Raw genomic sequence first — 23,457 nt, 5'->3', positions numbered from 1 at the left:
CCAAACTGTTGCCACAAAATTGGAATAACAGAATCCTCTAGAATGTCATTGCATGCTGTAGTGTTAAAATTTCCCTTCCCAGGAACTAATGGGCATAGCCCGAACCACGAAAACCAGCCCCAGACCATTACTTCTCCTCCACCCAACTTTACAGTTGGCACTATCCATTCAGGTAGGTAGTGTTCTCCTGGCATCTGCCAAACCCGGATTTGTTTGTCGGACTGCCAGATGGTGAAGCATGATTCATCACTCCAGAGAACATGTTTCCACTGCTCAGTGTCCATTGGTGGCAAGCTTTTCACCTCTCTCGCATGGTGATCTTAGGCTTGTGTGCAGCTGCTCAGCCATGGAAACCCATTTCATAATGCTCCCGACGAATAGTTATTGTACCGACGTTGCTTCCAGAGGCAGAATGGAACTTGGTAGTGAGTGTTGCAACCGAGGACAGATTATTTTTATGCACTACGCTCTTCAGCCCTGTGCTATGAGCATGTGTGGCTTACCACTTTGCGGTTGAGCTGTTGTTGCTCCTAGACGTTTCCACTTCACAACAACAGCACTTACAGTTAACCGGGGAAGCCCTAGCAGGGCAGAAATTTGACAAACTGACTTGTTGGAAAGGTGGTATCCTATGATGGTGCCACGTTCAAAGTCACTAAGCTCTTCAGTAAGGCCATTCTACTGCCAATGTTTGTCTATGGAGATTGCATAGCTTTATGCTTGAGTTTATACACCTGTCAGTAACGGGTGCGGCTGAAATAGCAGAACCCCCTAATTTGAAGAGGTGTCCACATACTTTTGTATATATAGTGTATTTGTGCGTCTGTAACTTTCTCACTCATCATTATTCACAATTCATTCACGACTATCCTTAATCATGGTAGCATCCACATTGCGTATTTAGAAACATATTCAACAGTTTGTTTTGTTTTTTACAATAAAATGGACTCCAAAATGACACAATACATTATTTAATATGAATTTATATTGGGCACAAAATAATCAGAAACACAATCCAAACAAACAGCAAATGCATCCAACAAGTTTGTCGAGTCACAAGCGTGATGTAGTCATTGTGTGCTTGGAATATGGGTCCAAATGCTAAACTTCAGACTACTTTAATACAAATAAGTGAATTTGGCCCTGTTCTTTGGTGTCGTAAAATGTGGGGACTATGTACTTAAGTGCTGTGATTTCTAAACGGTTCACCCGATATCAAATCCTAAGTGCTGGAATACAGAGCCAAAACAACAAAAAAATTCTCAATACTTGTGTGTGTGTGGACGTGTTTAACTATTCCTGAATAGTAAGCAAACTGGAGACATTTTGTTAGTCCTCGCAAGGTCAAATGCTATTTCTAGGGGGATTAGAGTTAAGGTTAGAATTACGTTTAGGGTTAGGGTTAAGGTTAAGGTTAGGCTAAGGGTAAGATTACAGGTTAGGGTTAGGGAAAATGGGATTTTGAATGGGACTGAATTGTGTGTCCCCTCAAGGATAGCTGTACAAGACTGTGTGTGTGTGTGTGTGTGTGTGTGTGTGTGTGTGTGTGTGTGTGTGTGTGTGTGTGTGTGTGTGTGTGTGTGTGTGTGTGTGTGTGTGTGTGTGTGTAAAAGCCTGTCTGTAGGGGGATCAGGGGGCATATAAACAGTGAGCAAAGGTCCTATTGATGGAGACCCACCAACAAACCAGAGCTTTTAATTCAGTGTAACACGATTTAACACTCAATTGGCCTTGAGTAATAGCCAGCCAGACAATGAGCAATCCCTTTTGTCTTGTGTCAGCAAGTCATTCAATGAATCCTCCTCCTCACCCCATCTTGGCCCCATTCTCTCTTTTTTATTAAAAACAATTTCGCTCGCTATTCTCCCCAACCTTGTATCGATCCAAGACGGTTTTAGAGGCACTTTTAATTTCATTTTCATTTGACACCGTTTGAGTAGCTTAAAGACAATCAAGGAAATCCAGTTGGCAGATCCATTATGTTGGCTGATGTGGAGGTAAGGGGCCTAGGCTGGGCTCCCGGGTGTTTGCCCTGGGATGTGTTTTCACCAGGGGAGCAGGGGAAAGGAACAGGGGGGATTTTCTTTGAAAGACATGGGGAGTGAAGCAGATCAATCCCATCATGCTTTAGGGCTGTGAATAGTGCTGTGCTTTCTTTGATTACGTCCTCATTAGCAGTATTTGTTTTAAAGCCAAAGCGATGCTCTTATACTCTGTGGATTCATCCAGTCCAAGCCAAGGGTTCTATCCCAAATGGCACCCCGTACCCTGTAAAGTACACTACTTTTGACCAGCACCAATAGGGCTCTGTTCAAAAGTGGTGCACTATGCAGGGGATAGGGTGCCATTTGGGACACAGCCCTAGTCTCTGGAGGTCTTACTTAAGCTGCTGCGGATAACGTAACATAAGCCCTCTGCAGTGGGCGAGTGTTAGTGTGAGACTGTCTTTTCTCCTTTGTCGCGGACTCGTGGTGCAGTGAACGAATGGGCTTAAGATCACTGTGTGTCCTGTGTGTCTCGTTTTTTAAATCCCTCAACCGGGAATAATTTGCCCTAGCTCTGTAGGACCTCTAAAATGAAGAGCAGTCAGTGCTCAAGGTTGCCAAGTCCTGCGAGGGTGTGTGTGAGCTAAATATTCGAGAAGATTCGGGAAAAATGTCATACTAATCATGAGGAGAGAGAGAAGATCTTATAGGGGATTGAGACTCAGATCCCTTTATAGTTGCTGTAACGCAATGCGTAATCTGTGTCAGCTGCCCACTGTGGAACTGCCAAAGCCTAGAGTCACTGTTGCATGCAGTGGTTGTGTATCCAAACTGAGCGATTGCAAAGGGAAGTCATAAAGCAATTGACTCAGTGACTCTCTTTACAATAATGTTTCTTCTTAATCATTATTCTTAATCATTTCCTCACATTGACTTAAGGCAATGCATTCAACGCTGTAATGTGAGCATTAGTACTCACAGAAGGCTAAAATTCGATTTTCATAATGTTATATTTTCTTCTTATGACAATGTACAGTATGTGTTTTATAGTGAGATTGATGGGCTGCTTACTTCACCGTACTTAATCCTCTCTTTCTTTATCTCTCTCTCTCTCTCTCTACCTCTCTTTCTCTACCTCCTACCCCAGCCTGTGAGCTGATGACCCAGGGCATCCTGGCCCTGGTCACCTCTACGGGCTGTGCATCGGCCAGCGCCCTCCAATCCCTGACGGACGCCATGCACATCCCGCACCTGTACGTCCAGCGGAGCGGCGAGGGCTCGCCACGCACCGCCTGCCAGCTCAACCCCAGTCCTGACGGCCAGCGCTACACCTTGGCGGCGCGCCCACCCGTCCGCCTCAACGAAGTCATGCTCACGCTGGTCGGCGAGCTGCGCTGGCAGAAGTTCATTGTCTTTTATGACAATGAGTATGGTAAGTGTGGAGTATGTACTTGCACCCGCTCTACCTAGCTCGTGAACTCGCCTCAGAGCCGGAGCTTAAAAAAGGATTCTGGAGCATGGTGGAAGGAGGTTGATGACGAGGGGTATGGGGGCGAGGGGTGAAGGGTGGGGTGGTTCCGCCAATCAATGGAGCCCCTCAGGGTTGAGCGATCAGATGGAGTAAATGGAGCTTACTCACGGTCACATGGGAATCTCGCTGTGAGAAGAGGGAGAGAGGCTGTCTTACTCATCAACGAACCACCTGTTCCTGAGACTTATTGAATGGTGTTAATCAGGATCAAATGAGTCAAATAGTAGCGCAAACCCACTTGAGAACTCACACTCACACTTTACTCCCCCCCCCCCCTTACTAACTCTGACTTTGCTGATTGCTACTTTATTCAGGAACATGTACTTACTATGACTGTGATATGTGGTTGTCCCACCTAGCTATCTGAAGATGAATGCACTAGCTGTAAGTCGCTCTGGATAAGAGCGTCTGCTAAATTACAAATGTAAATGTATGATGGAATGTACTGTACAGCAGCTCCATGATTGGATCCATGATTTTACAGCATGTTCCTTGCAGCTCAATGCTTTTAGATTAGAATACTATTTCCTATTTGATATTGTTCCGTTTTAGGTCGACGTGTCTACATTTTTGAATGTAGAGAGAGGCAACAGAAAAGTTTGGAAGTTCAACCTGTCTATGTTTGGTTTGCTTCAGTGATGCCCTTGAACCAGGGTTTTTATCAGTATTACCCAGGTTATTTCATTATTGTCGGATGACTGCTTACCGGCAGGTTCACACAGGCAGCCCAATTCTGATATTTATTTCTACTAACTGGTCTTTTGACCAATCACGTCAGATCTTTCCCAGAGCTGATCTGATTGGTCAAAATACCAAATAGTGAAAAAATATATCAGAATTGGGCTGCCTGTCTAAACACAGCCTATGAGGGACATTCAGTTCTTCACCATGGGATTTGGATTCTCAGAACAGTGTAGCAGATTGCAGTGCATGTGTGGGTGGCATAGGCCATATTAGGGGTAAGATATTAGCGTTTCCGGCTGCTATTCTGTTGTTGATCAAAACCACGAGCAAGCTGATACGGCACTCTATCCACATGGAGAAGAGATTAGAAACGGCTGTTATATCTTCATGTTTTGCGCTTCTTCATTTGTTCATCTTAGTAAATGTGGCATTTTAATATGAATGGTTTTAATTGCTTTCATAAACCTGTTTGTTTCACCATATTAGCTTGTGTTGCGTCCTATAATTGGACTTTTAAGAAAGCAAGTGATGTCAATTTACTTCTACGGCAATTAAGATAGCTAGTGAATATAAAGTGTTAGTCTGTAGAGGATTGGTTTAATGTGAATCCTTCAATATTTTCCCCACAGCATCTTCATATGTCTTCAATTCCTATGGAGTTCTGTACACTGATTGTTGCATCATCCCCACGTAGTTTTGGCCAATGAATCAAATCAAATCAAATTGTATTTGTCAGTGAAACGCTTACTTATGGTTCCTTTTCCAACGATGCAGAGTTAAAGATAAACCATTTAATACAAAGTTTAAATAGTGACAAGAAATGAATACACAGTGAATTAACGAATAACAATAATGAGTAAAAATAACATGGCTCTATACAGGGAGTACCAATACCGAGTCAATATGCAGGAGTATGACTTTTGGGGTACCAAAAACTATTTTAGGGGACCAAAACTATTTGGACAAATTCACTTATGTGTATTAAAGTAGTCAAAAGTTTAGTATTTGGTCCCATATTCCCAGCAGATAACGAACACATCAAGCTTGTGACTACAAACTTGTTGGATGCATTTGCAGTTTGTTTTCATTCTGATTCAGATTATTTTGTGCCCAATAGAAATGAATGGTAAATAATGCACAGTAATTTTGAGTCACTTTGATTGTAAATAAGAATTAAATATGTTTCTAAACACTCCTACATTAACATGGACGCTACCATGATTACTGATAATCCTGAATGAATCTTACAGAGGCATGCAAATCATTAACCCCCCCCAAAAAAAAAATGCTAACCTCCCCTGTTATTGTAATCGTGAGAGGTTAGCATGTCTCAAATTAAAGCTGACAGTCTGCACGTTAACCTCATAGTCATTGTATAGTTAAAAAGGAGGTGTCGTGTCCCAATGCTTTTGGAGTTCCCTTTAGGTAGGGGTGGATAATAGACAGTAGCAGCAGCAGCATATGTGGTGAGTGTGAAAGTCTGTGTGGCGCCAGCATGCATGTGTGCACATGTTACGCGTGTGTGAACATATGTAGCGCGTGGGTGTGTGTGTGTGTGTGTGTGTGTGTTGGAGTGTCCGTGTAAGTACGTGACTGTGTGGGTAGAGTCCAGTGTGTGTGAATAGAGTTAGCGCAAGAGAGTTAGTGCAAAAAAAAGGGTCAATGCAGGTAGTCCGTGTAGATATTTTATTAGCTATTTAGCAGTCTTGTTCAGCAGTCTTATGGCTTGGGGATTGAAGCTGTTCAGGGTCCTGTTGTTCCCAGACTTGGTGCACTGGTACCACTTGCTGTGCAGTAGCAGAGAGAACAGCCTTGGGTGGCTGGAGCCTTTCGAACAAAAAATTGGGGCTTCCTCTGACACCGCCTGACCTCAAACCTGTATACAGTTCTATTATGTTCTATTATGATATTCTTCGAGTGTTTCAAAGAGTTTTAGAGGCCGTCGAGGATGCACAATGTCTTGCTGTTCTCAAGGTAAACAAACACGCATGTGGACATTACAAAAGAGGGTCGCGCAACACTACACTTTACAATCGAAGGTCACAACAGAGCACAAAAAAAATGGTTGCCACTGAACCATCTGACTCACCAAATGAGTTGGATTATAAACAGGCATATACAAGCCAGCTTTTTCCTCCCCCACAACTCCATCCCCCCCAAACCCAACCTCAGCAATATCCCTCCCTTTGATGTGCAAAGGCATTAAAAAGTGAGGGGAGGAGAAAAAGGCACATTTATTCAAATTAAGGCCTTTGTTTAAGTTTATTAGGAGCAGATGGGGTCTGGGTTTGGGTGTCCAGGCCTGGCTCCAGCCTGGCCCAGGCCTGACAGCTGAATGATGATGATTAAGGAGAGCCCTTGGATTGCATTGCGGCTTCCATCCCATCTCCCCATTCTTCACACTGCCTCCCTTGCCTCCCCTGTCCTCTCTTAACCTCCATGCTCATTCTCCCTTTCATTTTTTAATTCTGTCTGTCTTGCATCCTCTCTCCCTCTCTCTCTTCTAATTCACTTTACGTCGGTGTCTCTCTCTCTCTTCTCTCTCTTCACTCTCTCTGTTTATTTTGCTGTAGCACTCTCTCACTTTCTCTCTCTCATTCTTTTTCTCTGTTACTTCCTCATGGAAATCCTGATTCGCTCCATAAAGCACAGACAATTCCCTCTTCTTGCTTGCTGACAAAAGGACAAAAGGGCAAATCCCTCTACCTGTTATAGAAATGTGTGCAGTGATGCTGCTTGAAATGCAGAAATAGCATTATTTTTTTTTTTTACTTCAGTCCCATGAACAGTGTGGAGTAGACAGTTTTTGGCTGGCTTATGGTTAGAAAAAACTGCAGAGACAATGTTTACTGCTCTGCGTTCTCCATGTATCTGGCTAACACCTAACTCGCAGTCCTCCTGACTTTACCCGGGTCGCGTCAGCCAAACTAGTTGCCATCATTGCGGATTATGAAAGCAGTCTTTTTGGTTATACTATGCACGCCACTTGCTACATAGCACTGCTTTGAACATGGGGTCAGTCTTGTAAAAAATAACCGAGTGAGTAATGAATGAATAAATAGATTCATTCATTAAAAGGTGCACTATGCAGAAATCACTCCGGCATTTTCTGGTCACTAAAATTTTTGTAAAGTACTGAGAATCATTGTACCATCTTAGCCACTGTTAAATATATTTTCCATAACCCAAAATATTGTATTTTCAGGTGTATGAAGCTGGTGTACAAAACCGAAAATAAAAGATACAAAAACAAAACTTAAGAATGCGAAGCCAAGAAATAGCGCACATAGAACAGATCTACCGCTTCTTGGACTTGCTTTGCCATTAGAATGACAGATCTATAACTCACGTTTGTATGTGAATTTGGTTGGGTCTCCCAAAAAGTGACATATTGCAGCTTTAATAATCGAGCCCCACTCGATTGGCTGGACTATGTCATTATCCTGTGGGAGGGCATTGGGACTCAGGATTTAGACAGCGGGTCTCTATAGAATGAAGAAATGTGGAGAGAAGGGCGAAAACACACCACCGCTACAGTTCATTGAATTGATTTACCCGTTGCATTGATCTGCTCCGTCCTTCACACAGTGCTTTGGCTCACGCTGCGGCTCCTTCGAATGTTCCACCGAGCATGACACAGCAGCTAGGGCCACATCAAATATGGACTCCCAATCACACACAGGCGGACTGGGTTAAGGCTGGCTGCAACCAGGGACTGAATTGTCACCCTGTCCCTTATATAGTGCACTACTTTCGACCAGGTTCCATACTCATGCTGGGACTTCCTGTTTTCATCAGCACCAATAAGAGGCACCTGTTAGCCAGCCGGGAACGAAAGCCTCCTGACTTTGTGAAAACAGAGAAAAAAAATAAGGGAGAGTGAGGTGAAAAGCAATGAGGGCTGGATGATGTGTGTTGACTCACGGGGTTGTCACCTCACAATGCTGTACATGGGTTTCTGCCTTCATTTCTGCCTGATGGTTTACACTGCAGTCTGGAGCTGACATGCTGTAATATATCTATGCGCTGAGTGTACAACACATTAAGGACCTGCTCTTTCCAAGGCATAGACTGACCAGGTGAATCCAGGTGAAAGTGATGACGCTTTATTGATGTCATGTGTTAAATCCACTTCTATCAGTTTAGATGAAGGGGAGGAGACAGGTTGAACAAGGATTCTTTTTTTTTTACGCCTTGAGACAATTGAGACATGGATTGTGTGTGTGTGCCATTCAGAAGGTGAATGGGCAAGAAAAAAATGCAAGTGCCTTTGAACGGGGTGCAGCTGAAGTTGCCAGGCGCATCGGTTTGTGTCAAGAAATACACTACTGCTGGGTTTTTCACGCTCATCAGTTTCCCGTGTGTATCAAGAATGGTCCAGCACCTAAAGGACATCCAGCCAACTTGACACAACTGTGGGAAACATTGGAGTCAACATGGACCACCATCCCTCTGGAACACTTTTGAGACGGTTCAAAGGGCAAACGGGTGTGTGCAACTCAACATGTTCCTAATGTTTTGTACCCTCAGTGTATTCTTATGTTGGTGATAGGTCATTTATAGGAGTCGGGGTAAACTGGTTGAGTGGATACACAGGTTCAGTGTTCGCCACATAAGATTTTCATAATCACTATCAGAGTTGAATGCAGGGCATTTGAAGTTCAGCACCAGTTCAACACCCCATGTGCCTGACCTGATGTGCTAATACTTTCCCTATTAGCACTCTAGCTGAAATTAGTAATTTACTTCTCGGCTTCATCATTTTGCTTATGCATGTACAGGTAGCTGCCCAAATAACGGAAATACGAGTAAGTGAGGGATGCATATTATATTGAACTATTTTGGCTAACATGGCCATGCCCCCATAGGATGACAATGCCCCCATCCACAGGGCATGAGTGGCCACTGAATGGTTTAATGAGCATGAAAACGATGTGAACCATATGTCGTGGCCGTCTCAGTCACCAGATATCAACCCAATTGAACACTTATGGGAGGTTCTGGAGTGGCGCCTGAGACAGTGTTTTCTACCATCCATCTACAAAACTCCTCATCATGGAATGACTCATGGGAAAATGTATCTTTCCCATAGAGTTCCAGACATTTGTAGAATCTATTCCAAGGTGCATGAAAGCTGTTCCGGCAGCTTGTGGTGGCCCAATGCCCTATTAACTTGGTGTTCCCTTTATTTTGGCAGTTACCTGTATTTTCCCAGTCTAGACGTCTGATCCGCAGCAATTTCATTATATTTAGTGGTGTACCTTTATGAATCACAGGCCGTAAAGTCAGGGGGGTTATTACTGTAGCAGTTCTTAATGTCCACTGTCCTGATAGTAATGCCAGCCTCAGTATAAATAAACAAATATCAGCCTGCGGAGGTGATTTCATTTATGGACGGGGAGGAGGAGAGGAAGATGTCTGGATTGAAATCAGCTGAGTCACTCCTAGAACTCCTATTACGTTTTACCGCTCCCTCACCCCTCGCTGTGTCATTCAAAGTGAGGGATGATATTATCGAGACACCCTGCAGAATGCAGGAACGACATGGACCCAGACAGATTTATTTATACAAACAGCATGGCTCGGCTCTCGGAGTGGAGGAAAAGGAGAACAAATCCACTCCCAAGCCAGTCACCCCTACCGTCTGCCCAAGTCAAGTAACAAAGTGTTACCAGTTAATTAGTCTCCATCTAGCAGATCCTATCTGCTACAGCCGAACAAGTGAACTCGGCGATTGCTCATTTCACGGCAGCTATTGCCTAAGCCTGGCGAGAATGCTAAGGGTGTACCCCGAACCCTTACTCGATAGAGATACATATTTACAGAGCATTAGTGCCTAAATAAACGCCTACTGTGGCCTTAAGCTCGTCTGCCGCCTTGTTTATCTTAGCTTGCAGGGTTACTAGGCTATGAATCCTGATAACACCACCTACGTGGTGATCGGAAGCCAAAAACGTGAAGTTGATTGATCCCCGTCGAGGGAGGAGTAGATTTTTTTGTATACTCCTGTATAAACATTTTTATGATGACTATAACATTTGTTGGCACCTTCAATTCATTCAAATTTGCTGAACTGCTCAACTTGGAACCAATCAGAACCCTTGTTCACACTCCTTGTGATGAAGGCAGCCAATGGCCTGCTTCTATCTAGCCAGTTTATTTAAAGCTAGCTAATGTTAGTTTGACTAGCCTAGCCAGCTATTGTAAAAGTCCATGTGTGTTTTCATTAGCTATCTCTCAAAAAACTACATTTTTTAATGATGTTTTGACATGATTATATGTCTCATTTAAAGTAAATAGCTGCAGGCTATAAGAAACATTCAATCATATACTTTGCATAGAAACCCAAATAAAAGCTGTACATGCTGCTGAGGGGAGGACGGCTCATAACAGTGGCTGGAATGGAGTAAAATTGGTGGAATAGAGTGAAAAAAAGAGATGTTGTTGATACCTTTCCATTTGCTCCATTCCAGCCAATCAATGTACACAATATACAGTGGGGCAAAAAAGTATTTAGTCAGCCACCAATTGTGCAAGTTCTCCCACTTAAAAAGATGAGAGGCCTTTAATTTTCATCATAGGTACACTTCAACTATGACAGACAAAATGAAGAAAACAAATCCAGAATAAAGGGAGCAATAATTAGGAAATGGAAGACATACAAGACCACTGATAATCTCCCTCCATCTGGGGCTCCACGCAAGATCTCACCCCGTGGTGTCAAAATGATCACAAGAACAGTGAGCAAAAATCCCAGAACCACATGGGAGGACCTAGTGAATGACCTGCAGAGTGCTGGGACCAAAGTAACAAAGCCTACCATCAGTAACACACTACGCCGCCAGGGACTCAAATCCTGCAGTGCCAGACGTGTCCCCCTGCTTAAGCCAGTACATGTCCAGGCCCGTCTGAAGTTTGCTAGAGAGCATTTGGATGATCCAGAAGAAGATTGGGAGAATGTCATATGGTCAGATGAAACCAAAATATAACTTTTTGGTAAAAACTCAACTCGTTGTGTTTGGAGGACAAAGAATGCTGAGTTGCATCCAAAGAACACCATACCTACTGTGAAGCATGGGGATGGAAACATCATGCTTTGGGGCTGTTTTTCTGCAAAGGGACCAGGACGACTGATCAGTGGAAAGGAAAGAATGAATGGGGCCATGTATCCTGAGATTTTGAGTGAAAACTCCAGGAGAGGCCAACAGAAGTCACCTCACATCACAGGTCCAGGCTGATCCTCCAGCAGCACCCAGCTACAAAGCAGCCCGCCAGCCCTTCTCCTTTCCTATCCTCTCCTCTGGAAGGCAGACTAGTTGACGCCTATGTGGGAGCACAGGAAGTGCTGCCCTCGTTAGCATGGTTAACATTTGAATCATTCGAAGGTGACTGTATATCATCGTGAATTCACTCGGAGAATGGTGTGAAGCGTTGGGGGAGTGGAGGAGAGGATAGGGTGTGCCCGAATGGAGGTGAATTATCATCAATTGTCAGGTGCCACAGTACAGATGTTCCTTTGGCGGCTGTTTTTTTTTTTTTTGCTTGTAGTGTAGGGCTGTGCGTGTGTGAATCATTTAATATAATGCCGCTCCATATTTCACACGTATACCAGAGTTGCCTGAGTGAGCTCACTCTGATTTAAGCCAGCCAGACTGGATGTAAATTTTACTGCCAGACGTTTATGAAAAGTGTCAGTAATTCTGGCTTAATTTACATGTGATTGAATGTATGGCTCTCAATTGGAATCCATATCCAGTGACAGCGCTCACTCCTCATCATGTTCAATTCTTAATAGGAATTCAGTTATTTTGAGAATCCACTTAAAAAATCTTATGACGGCTTATACATATTTATGGCTGTATTAACTAATACACATTTTTTTCAAAGCGGCCTCATTTACACTAAGCCATTGCCAGATTCACAGTCACAGTGAGCCAACAGAGAATGCCAGCCTGGTAATTATATTCCTGTCTCAGAATGACTGAGTCTTGATGTTAAATGTACCGGTATTGTATTCTTTGTGAGGCACAGTAAAAACCTCTTGTTACTTTAAGTAGACATACACTAGCCCACAGAGTGCATTCTATGTGCATTCTATGTGCATTCTATGTGCATTCTATGCTTAAAAACACAAATCTGTGTTAGGAGAGTCAATGGCGACTTCCTTCTGCCAATTTCACCCAAAGTACTAAGACCCTTTTCTTTGACCATCTTTAACTTTGAGGCAATCGTGATGACCGCTTCGACACTGTATTTCAGAGTGTAGCTTCTCATCAGCGGTCGGACTTCACACACGTCGAGCGGATGATGAATTCTTAGGGGATGTCATTGAGCGGAGCCTTCGTGGTCGTCAGATTCGCAGCGGCAATTTGTTGTCGCTGATTAAGCATTCAGCGGGGCCTGCAAGTGATATTGTCTGGACACCTGCAGCAGATCCAATATTTGGGCCCTTCTATTTTCTTTCTTATCGTCAATGCTTTGATGTTGCCTCTCACTATAGTCCCTAATTGGCCAGGGATCTTCACTAAGGGGAAGAGGTGGTAGCGGGAATAGGGACTCGGTGAGAGGCTGTGTGTGTTAATGACTCCGTCTCCTTCTTAAACTCCACCCACCACACTCACCTTGGGCCCTCACCATGTGACGTGGATGGTCTAGGAGACTGGGGGGTTGTGAGGGCGATGGGAGTGCTATGAGAGTAGGATAGAGATGGAGATATGGGGAGGAAGAGAGAGACATGTCAGGGGAGGGGGAGAAAGACATGAGGTAATTGGAGAGAGGGGGGAGAGAGAGAAAGGGGGGGAGAAAGCGAGATCACAAGTCATCTCACTTTAATTTGTTCTTCACACGAACTTGAGTCCTCCAAGTCCATCCATACTGAAGCCTCCCATTACCCTCCCAATTACAGGGTTTGGCCGGAGTAGGCCATCATTGTAAATAATTATTTGCTCTTAAGTGACTTGCCTAGTTAAATAAAGATTACGTTACGCTGAGAAAAAGTCTTAGCACTGAAGCTCTCCCTCTCTCTCTCTCTCTCTCTCTCTCTCTCTCTCTCTCTCTCTCTCTCTCTCCCTCTCTCTCTCTCAGGTGTGATATAATATGATCTGATACGACATGAACACACATTTGTCTTTATTAACTTGTTTTTGTGTTTTGCCATTTTCTTCTCCTCTATGAGAGCTGAGTTGGGTAGTTCCCTTACAATGCTTGTCCTGTTGCGACTCATCCCACATGGCCAAGAAATATGGCCAAGATGAAGCGTCATGGAGACAATTCATACTGCGTATGATGTAAAGTAATGTGATGCATTACACTGTAGCTGTCACGATAACATCATATGCAGGCTCAAATCCATAAAAACACTATATTGTACTTTTATGAGGAAAAACAAAACGGATAACAGATACATCTCAACACATCATACCGAAACCCTTGGCCCTTTGGGTAATCACTCTGCATAACTCTGCCTTTGCGCTGCTAATAGAGCAGGGTTTGGCAGCAGCCTAAGACCCTTCAGTCTCTTCCCCCGCGCCTCGCCTCTCCTCAGTCAGGGACGCCGATGGAGGGAAGGCGGGAGGCACCAGCAGCCGCCATGATAAATGACACTTCTCCCCTCGCTCCCCTAGCTCCTGGGGATCTAGCCATTTGCCTGTGACAGCGAGGTGTGTTTTCAGCCAAGATATTTAAATGGGATCCCAATGCTCTTGGAGGAGAATGAGGGTGTAGGCCTATTGTAGCTTCCTCTTTGACCCAGGCAGATTACGCTGAGCTCCTCCATGTGCTTGTTGGTAGGGGCCAGGGCATTAGCCTGGTATTAGATGTGCAATTGCTTTTGGCTCTCTACTCTACTTTGAAGCTGAAGTCATTTTTCCCCCCTCTGCCTCCTCCTCCTTCAATGGCTTCTCTTCAGCTCTGAGTGAAACAGTGGGAGGGCAGAAGTCATTTGAAAGGAGTCACTGTCTCGTGTGTTCTTCTGAGATGCTCTTACCAAGACAAGGTTGATAATGCATTTATCAAAGGGTTGTCCAATCCGGATTTTTTTTTTATTACAACAACCTAGACTGAGAAAAAGTCTTAGCACTGAAGTTCTCTATCTGTCTGTCTGTCTGTCTGTCTGTCTGTCTGTCTGTCTGTCTGTCTGTCTGTCTGTCTCTCTGTCTCTCTGTCTCTCTGTCTGTGTCTCTCTGTCTGTCTGTGTCTCCCTGTCTGTCTCTCTGTCTCTCTCTCTCTCTCTGGACCTGAGAAGCAGAAAATTAAGTGAATATCAAATAGCTCCAGTCTTTGGGACTAGGAAAAGTATTAACTGGCTGGCCAGTCATCCATACACCTAGAACATTCCGGCCTCACTCTATACAGTCCAGAACTAGCAACCGCAGGGAGAAAAAGTGACCTCACCTCACATCCAGCCATTTTGACTCCAATCCTTTCCACAGTTGTGTCAAGTTGGCTGGATGTCCTTTGGGTGGTGGACCATTCAACAGGAAACTGTTGAGTGTGAAAAATCCAGCAGCATTGCAGTTCTTGACACAAACCGGTGCACGTGGTATCTACTACCATACCCCGTTCAAAGGCACTTAAAGTCTTTTGTCTTGCCCTTCCACCCTCTGAGTGGCACATACAGTGCATTCAGAAAGTACTGTATTCAGACCCGTTCCTTTTTTCCACATTTTGTGACATTACAACCATATTCTAAAATGGATACAATAATGTTTTCCCTCATCAATCTACACACATTACCCCATAATGACAAAGTGAAAACAGGTTTTTAGAAATGTTTGCAAATGTATAAAAACTACATAACAGAAATACCTTATTTGAATTTAGACCCTTTGCTATGAGACTCAAAATTGAGCTCAGGTGCATCATGTTTCCATTGATCATCCTTGAGATGTTTCGACAACTTGATTGGAGTTCATCTGTGGCAAATGCAATAGATCGGACATGATTTGGAAAGGCACACACCTGTCTATATAAAAGTCCCACAGTTGACAGTGCATGTCAGAGCAAAAACCAAGCCATGGGGTGGAAGGAATTGTCCACAGAGCTCTAAGGCAGGACCGTGTCGAGGCACAGATCTGGGGAAGGGTACCAAAATATTTCTGCAGCATTGAAGGTCCCCAGGAACACAGTGACATCCATCATTCTTAAATGAAAGAAGTTTAGAACCACCAAGACTCTTCCTAGAGCTGGCCTCCCGGGCTAAACTGAGCAATCGGGAGAGAAGGGCCTTGGTCAGTGAGGTGACCAAGAACCCGATAGTCACTCTGACAGAGCTCCAGAGTTCCTCTGTGGAGATGGGATAACTTTCCAGAAGGACAACCATCTCTGCAACACTCCACCAATCAGGCCTTTATGGTAGAGTGGCCAGACGGAAGCCACTCCGTCTAGTCAAGATCGAGGGAAAGATGAATGGAACAAAGTACAGAGAGATCCTTGATGAAAAACTGCTGCAGAGCGCTCAGGACCTGAGAATAGGGAAAGGTTTACCTTCCAACAGGACAACGACCCTAAGCACACAGCCAAGGCAACGCAGGAGTGCCTTCGGACTAAGTCTCTAAATGTCCTTGAGTGGCCCCGCCAGAGCCTGGACTTGAAGCCAATCGAACATCTCTGGAGAGACCTGAAAATAGCTGTGCAGTGACGCTTCCCATCCAACCTGACAGAGCTTGAGAGGACCTGCAGAGAAGAATGGGAGAAGCTCACAAAATACAGGTGTCATACTCAAGAAGACTCGAGGCTGTCATCGCTGCCAAAAGGTGCTTCAACAAAGTACTGAGAAAAAGGGTCTGAATGCTTATGTAAATGTGATATTTCAGCTTTGTATTATTAATACATTTGCAAACATTTCTAAAAACCAGATTTTGCTTTGTCATGATGCGGTATTGTGTGTAAATTTATGAGGGGGGGAACTATTTAATCCATTGTAGAAAAAGCTGTAACGTAACAAAATGTGGAAAATGTCAAGGGGTCAAAATACCTTGCGAATGCACTGTATATTACAATCCATGTCTCAATTGTCTCAAGGCTTAAACATCCTTATTTAGCCTGTTTCCTACCCTTCATCTTCACTAATTGAAGTGGATTTAACAATCAATCGGGGATCATAGCTTTCACCTGAATTCACCTGGTCGGTCTGTGTCATGGAAAGAGGAGGTGTTCTTAATGTTTTGAACACTCAGTGTACAGGTACATAGCCAGGGAAATGGAAGGGAAAGAATACGTACGCATTTGAAAGGGGTGTACAAGAAGGCAAAAGACGATAATAATCGGAACGGGAATGGCACGGCGACATGTCAATTTCTTTATGTGTTGGGTGAACGACCAACTACCAGTCCGTCGGTGGTCCTGGACAGCGCAGATACCGATGATGAGGATGCTGACAATCTGGAACTTGAAGGTAACGTTCTAACCTTCTAGCTGACTAGCGTGTTGCTATGTCATTATCTTCAAGCTATATAGCTGACATTATTAGCTAACTACGTGTAGATGCTATCCCGTCACCTACATTGTTAGTGTAGCTACTTACTTCTCCATACATTCATTGAGACAATCATTATTAGTGAACTGGTATGTTTTTGAAAGAAAAGTAGCTAAATGTTGGCAGTTTATTGCTGCTCAAACATGCCGTCATCTTGGCAACGTGTTCCACGGTTGGTCCTATAACGTTATTGGAGAATGTTTAGCTCAGTGGCTCCTAAACTTGGGTATGGGGCCCAATTTAGAGTCCCCTGAATTTGAAATCTTATCTAACAAATGAATTACTTTTTTTCTCTGCAAATGAGTATAGAATACAACCTTTTAGTGTTGAGCAAGGGTCTTTTACATTAGAATGCGCTCTGTCATTATTATGTGTTGTGACAGCATGCATGAACTTAAATTGCTTGAATATGAACACACAGCGTAACCTGGGGACTATCATTTTGGTAGTGGTAGTAGGTAGGTAGGAACTGACAATAAGCACATTGAATGCCTCTGAAAATACCTCCATGTGTCTAACTGTTACACTGTTCAAAGCAATAACTGTCATGGATGCTTCTTCTTTCAGAGGATGCTCCGACTTCTGCCTCCTCTGACCCACCACCAGTTTATTCTGCATCACACTGCTACAACATCTCCATCCGTCCCTTCAGATGTTCCGTGACCAAGAGCACAGTGATCCTGGTCCAAGCAAATCCATATCAAAGACAGAACACATCTCTGGTGAAAGTAAATTAATATCTCTTTCTAATCTTAGAATTATTAATTTTATATGCACGTGTATAACTATCCTCCCCCACAGCCATGTTATCTACAATTAGTTTCAAATGAGTAATTGCTAGTGGAAGGTCACAGTATGTTAGGAGCTTAGATATTTTAAATGATCAACTGTTTTTCTCCTTCCTTCCTTCCTTCCTTCCTTCCTTCCTTCCTTCCTTCCTTCCTTCCTTCCTTCCTTCCTTCCTTCCTTCCTTCCTTCCTTCCTTCCTTCCTTCCTTCCTTCCTTCCTTCCTTCCTTCTCCTCTCCTCACCAGTTCTGGAGTCAGAGGCAGCAAGAAGAAAAATACAACATTTGAGAGTGCAGTTGACACCTTTATGAAAAGTATGGTAACCAACCTTCACAATAATGCTGATATCCAGCTGAAGCTGCAAGCTGAACAACACTCGCATGGAAAGTCATCATCAATTGTTGGCCCTGGTCCGTCTTCTGTCCACCCCGGTCCTTGGTCTGCCCATCCTTGTGCGTATGCTGACCACCCCGGTACTTGGTCTGCCCATCCTTGTGCGTATGCTGACCACCCGGTACTTGGCCTGCCCATCCTTGTGCGTATGCTGACCACCCCGGTACTTGGGCTCTCCATCCTGGCCCCGGTCCGTCTGCTGCCCACCACGGTCCTTGGTCTGCCCATCCTTGTGCGTATGCTGACCACCCCGGTACTTGGTCTGCCCATCCTTGTGAATATGCTGACCACCCCGGTACTTGGTCTGCCCATCCTTGTGCGTATGCTGACCACCCCGGTACTTGGTCTGCCCATCCTTGTGAATATGCTGACCACCCCGGTACTTGGTCTGCCCATCCTTGTGAGTATGCTGACCACCCCGGTACTTGGGCTCTCCATCCTGGCCCCGGTCCGTCTGCTGCTCATCCTGCACCAAATAATGGTCATTACCATCAACAGTGTGCTCCACCTGCACCTGCTTCCCTACTTGACCCCTTCTACCAGGAGGGCCTCACACACCAACAACAGTGTCAGGACGACCAAGATGAGGATAAGCCAGAGTTAATGTGTTTCATTTCACAACTTTGTAGTGATACTTGTTGAGCCCGAGTTGAGTTGAGTAGAGCACTGAAAGATGCAGTGCATTTGGTTTAAGTTTTGAAAGATGTTTTGGATGAAGTGATGAGAATATAAATCTGTTATATGGGCCACTCAGCAGTTGCTACATCCATTTTTGGACTTATAAATTAAGGATATGTACGCATTGATTCTTGAAGAATATTACTTCTAAATGTTTCATGAGGTTTAGTTCGACTGTCATGCCCCATCAGAACTCATAATATAAGATTGTTTCACCGATGTTTGTCAACAAAATAAATGTAAAAATACACTATGTAGTGTCAAAATATGGTTCAAACGATTATGTGAAAATCATGGTCAGTTTGTCCTTGCATCCAAAGCTTTGTTTATGATTTTAATTCCTTACATTTCTGCAGGCCTATTTCTCAGCTTTTTTCCCCAAAACATTGGCAAGGGGGACTCTGGTTCTTTCTTTCGATGAAAAATGATGTTAGTGAGAGGACACTGCCAGATATTGCTTACTAATCTATTCTGTCTGTACATGCTATTGTGACAAAACAAAAACATATGGCTATTGAGCATCTAAATCACTCTGATGTGAATTAAGCAGACTTAACTGTGTGTATGTTTAAGGGTAAAATATGACTACAAATAAATACAAACCATAAATACATTTCAATTTACTATATACGCTGCATAAAACCCATACGTAAAAATGTCTGTTTAATGCATAACAGCCTATAGCCCCATTTAGCAGAAGTGGGGGGGAAAAGACAACAAACAACCACCTCAATTTCACATGATGATTTATAACATTCTTTAGCATGCTTTACATCTGGTAGGAGGTCACCGCTTTGACCCAGCTCGGAAACCTTGGAGTGCCAACCCAGCCAATGTGAATGTTGGTGAAGCTGTTGAGGTAAGATATTCGATTTTGGCATTTGAATAATAGCAATTGTCCAAAAACAGTATAGTTGTTCAACAAAATAGTGTTAGGAAGTGGAAGGCTATAGCTTGTGTTAATAACAGGTGAGTTTAAACACGGCAGGCTATTACCGAGAAAGGAGGTCGACCATTCCCTGAAGCACCACCGAATGTCAGCCCTTTCTGTTGTAGAAATCTGTACCATTATCTTCAGGGGATATGATAGGTTGACGTCTCCGGCACATTGGGGGAACTTGGAGCCGCTCTCCCCTGAATGATGACTTAAACAGATAACCGTTCACATGGTAGCAAGATCTAGGAACATACCACCAGTGTGCTACGCCAACTCCACACTGGGCACACATTAGTTGAATCTACTTTGCTTCCTCATCATTTCAGTGAAATTACATTGAAACAAAGTGAAATAGATGTTGAATTGACTTCTGTGCCCAGTAGGTCTCTTGTGGACAGACACCAGGGCACAGAGTTGGGTAGGCTGCCGACACAGATTGGGCTGCAGCAGTTCTCAAATGTGAAGGAACGTATGCTTTCGCATACGGAAGTTGTGCAGCCACTGTGCTTCTGTAAAGGCTTGGAGGACAACATAGTCCCACCAATTGTGGGACCATTCTGGAGACCACAGCCTCTTCTCCACTGACACCACATTAGCCACAGCCAAGAGTAACATGCATGAGTACATGAAGTGCCTCTGCTGTTCTCTCCTCATGAGTGCACGCCTAGTACAGGCCCGACCTCTGTTGCATATCATCCGAAACATTATAAAAAGGAGCACACATTATCGTATACCAGCTCCATATTTTTGTTGTTTACAAGGTTACCAACCCATTACTTTCACCAATGCAAACAATCCAGGTCTGTGATTACTTCAAGAAAGCTAGGAAGGAAGAATGCATTTATGAAGTATTCTAACAGGGCCAGTGTCTATGTAGTCTTGGATCCTGAGACCCTAGGCAACAGCAGTGTCTGGTTTTAATAACAGACTCTCTTGGTAACTTCGAAAAGAGGAAACAATTGTTTCGGGCAGGGTCCTCTTCAGAAAAACAACTCTCCCAGCATATCACGAGGCAAACATGCCAGAACACCGCGATTCGAAACCAACGTTTGCAGGCAAAACCTTTGCATTAGTTTTAGTGATGGTAGTTGATGTTAGCTAGCCAATTGCGAAATGCACTCATAAAAAAAGACCTCAGAAATTTCTATCTTGCTAGCGACTAAGCAGATAAGACAGGGACGTAGGCAGTTCCACTATACTAGGGGTCCCCAATAACATTCAGCTGTGTGCCAATTTGTCTTTGAGCGGATGGTCGAGGGGACCGGAACATAGTTATAAATAAGTTGTGCACTGCAAATTGAATTTTTTTATTTTACCAGGCAAGTCAGTTAATAACAAATTCTTATATTCAAAGACAGCCAAGGAACAGTGGGTTAACTGCCTGTTCAGGGGCAGAATGACAGATTTGTACCTTTTCAGCTCAGGGGTTTGAACTTACAACCTTGCGATTACTAGTCCAACACTCTAACCACTAGGCTAGCCTGCCGCTCCGAATGCAAGAATCCCAAAAATATATCATATTTGACAAAAACAGAATCCTTTCACACCTTGATTACATTGGCTTACGATTACCTCTGTTTATTTAAAATGTTTACCCCTTTTCAAGGTATCCAATTGGTAGTCAGTACTTACTGTCTTGTCTCATCCCTGAAACTCCTCCGAAACACAACCCAACCGCACTGCTTTTTGACACAATGCCCACTTAACCCGGAAGCCAGCCACACCAATGTGTCAGATGAAACACTGTACACCTGGCCACTGTGTACTGCACCTGGCCAGCCACAGGAGTCGCTAGTGAGCGATGGTGCAAGGACATCCCTGCCGACCAAACACACCCCTTACCCGGATGACACTGGGCCAATTGTGCACCACCCCATGGGTCTGCCGGCCACGGCCGGCTGCAACAGAGTCTGGACCAGAACCCAGAATCTCTAGTTGCACAGCTAGCACTGCGGTGCAGTGCCTTAGACCACTGCACCACTCGGGAGATTCTCTGTTTATGTGTGGGAATACTTGGGAACAGATTTCCGCAACACTTAAATCACTTTGAGTTAATTTCCTGGTGATTTACAGTCTTTTATGTCCAACAACTAAGATTATTGAAAAATCCATATTTTTTTCTATATTTTTGGGGGGCTTAGAAAACTTGGGGGGCCAAATAAAATCACCCGCGGGACGAGTTTCCCTATTAGGGAACCTTGCTCAATGCCAAACTGACTATACACACGTGCAACCTGGAACATTGGTACATTGTGGGATGCAACCCGTCTGAGACTTGTGTCTCTGAGCTGATAGTTATCCCACTCTGGTCCCTGTCCATGGTCCTGAACACTCTGCTATTCAGCAGATGGCTATTGCTGGCTCACAGGCCCATGTGATGGTCTTTGGCGACGAAGTCCTCCCCTCCATCTCATCTGCTCCACTCACAGTTCTTGCCCCTGTTGGCCCACATATTGTGAGATGTGGACTGCTGGTCCCTGTCCCTGGAGCCAGGTTTCAGTGGCAGGATGTCAAGGGGAATACACATACTGTATTATATTAAAAGGACATGTTTCAGTCATCAACCCATGTGCCATAAGAACAAAACATGTGAAACGTAGATATAGCAGTTAGTGACTTCATAGGGATTTGGTTGTAGAATGGTTTTCAAATCACTCCTGGAATAGGTATTTTGTGATGCAGTTCCAGAGAAATGGATATTCCCTTGTTCTCACACAGACGACAGGTGGATGACTCATTTTTTCAGCATTGCGCATTGCAGGAGTGCATCCTGGGAACATGGCCGCCACCACAGGAGCTACCGTTTCCAACAGTTTCCATTAAAACCACAGAAGGAATTGTTGGGAAACAAAATGGTGCCCAGGAAAGAAGAGTTTGATGTTCTACTCAAGCTGCGATGAACTAAGGGTGTTGTGTTGTTAACGTGTTCCCCTGCTACTTTTCTGCTCACTCCCCCACACTGTGTACCTGAGCACTAACTGGTGTCGCAGTGGGAGAGAATCACACCCATTTTAATGGGACGTTTGTTTGTCTCTCTCCAAAGATGTGTTAACATACTGTATCACTATGTAAGTGTTTATAGTAGTTGCTTTTCTTACCCTTGTAGTTGGAGTCGCAAAGGGGTGTCGTGTGAGGTTTCTATTTCACACCCCTCTTGTGAACCGATAACGATTCAAGACAAGAGTACTGTGACACTGCGTTTTCTTGAAAAACTGCAATATCATTGCACGAGTGCATATTTTACGCAAAGGACGTCACGCTGCTTGTGACATGAAGACTTTCTATGACTGGCAAAAAGTTGAACATTTTTGTTGTTGAAAAAGTTTCTGTCCTTAATTTCCCGCAGAAACGTACTTTCCAACAAAGTATGATGTATCCCAAGACTTTGCTTTGACTAAAGTCAAAATTGTTCAAAAACATAATTATTTGAAATAACCAACTGATAAAGTCATCATCTGTGGTGGTCTTTGACAGTTCTACTTCCTTGTCCATTGTTACCGTGACTACAGCACATAACTTTATTGGAGCGGTAGACATGTAAACTCTCATCAGCAGGTCCAGTTGACAGATGTTAAATTTATACCAACATTTAAATATCTTTAAAGCTATCTCTTAGCTTCAATGTCAGATGAATCAGTTAAAAGCTTTCACTCTCATTAAATCTCAAAGCCAAGAATTACAAGCAATATGCATTATAACTATATCCTGGTGAAAATCTGGTAATACTTTACTTGAACCTGTCATAAGGCATACATGAAAGTGAACTAAATCCATTTTACATGCTGATCTAGGATCAGGTCCCACGTGCATGTAATCTTATTCATTGTGATCCAAAATACAATATTGACCCTAAATAAGCACTCACAGGCCACTTTTTAGACTTGAGAGAGGTTGATTGAAGTGGGTATATGTCGGTACGCTTAAAGTTGGGAGGTTTTTACCTCACTAAATACCCTCTGTAAGTTAAGCATGGTCACCCTCGCGCTT

At 43.8% G+C, this 23,457-nt stretch overlaps 1 pseudogene; it reads left to right on the top strand.

The window, feature by feature from the left end:
* Positions 1–23,457, top strand: part of LOC135523865 (glutamate receptor ionotropic, delta-1-like) — a 408,015-nt pseudogene that overhangs the window by 206,985 nt on the left and 177,573 nt on the right.

The sequence above is a fragment of the Oncorhynchus masou genome, chromosome 31, assembly GCF_036934945.1.
Source record: "Oncorhynchus masou masou isolate Uvic2021 chromosome 31, UVic_Omas_1.1, whole genome shotgun sequence".
NCBI lineage: Eukaryota > Metazoa > Chordata > Actinopteri > Salmoniformes > Salmonidae > Oncorhynchus > Oncorhynchus masou.
The sequence above is the reverse complement of the archived record's forward strand: the minus strand, read 5'-3'. Positions and strand labels throughout refer to the sequence as shown.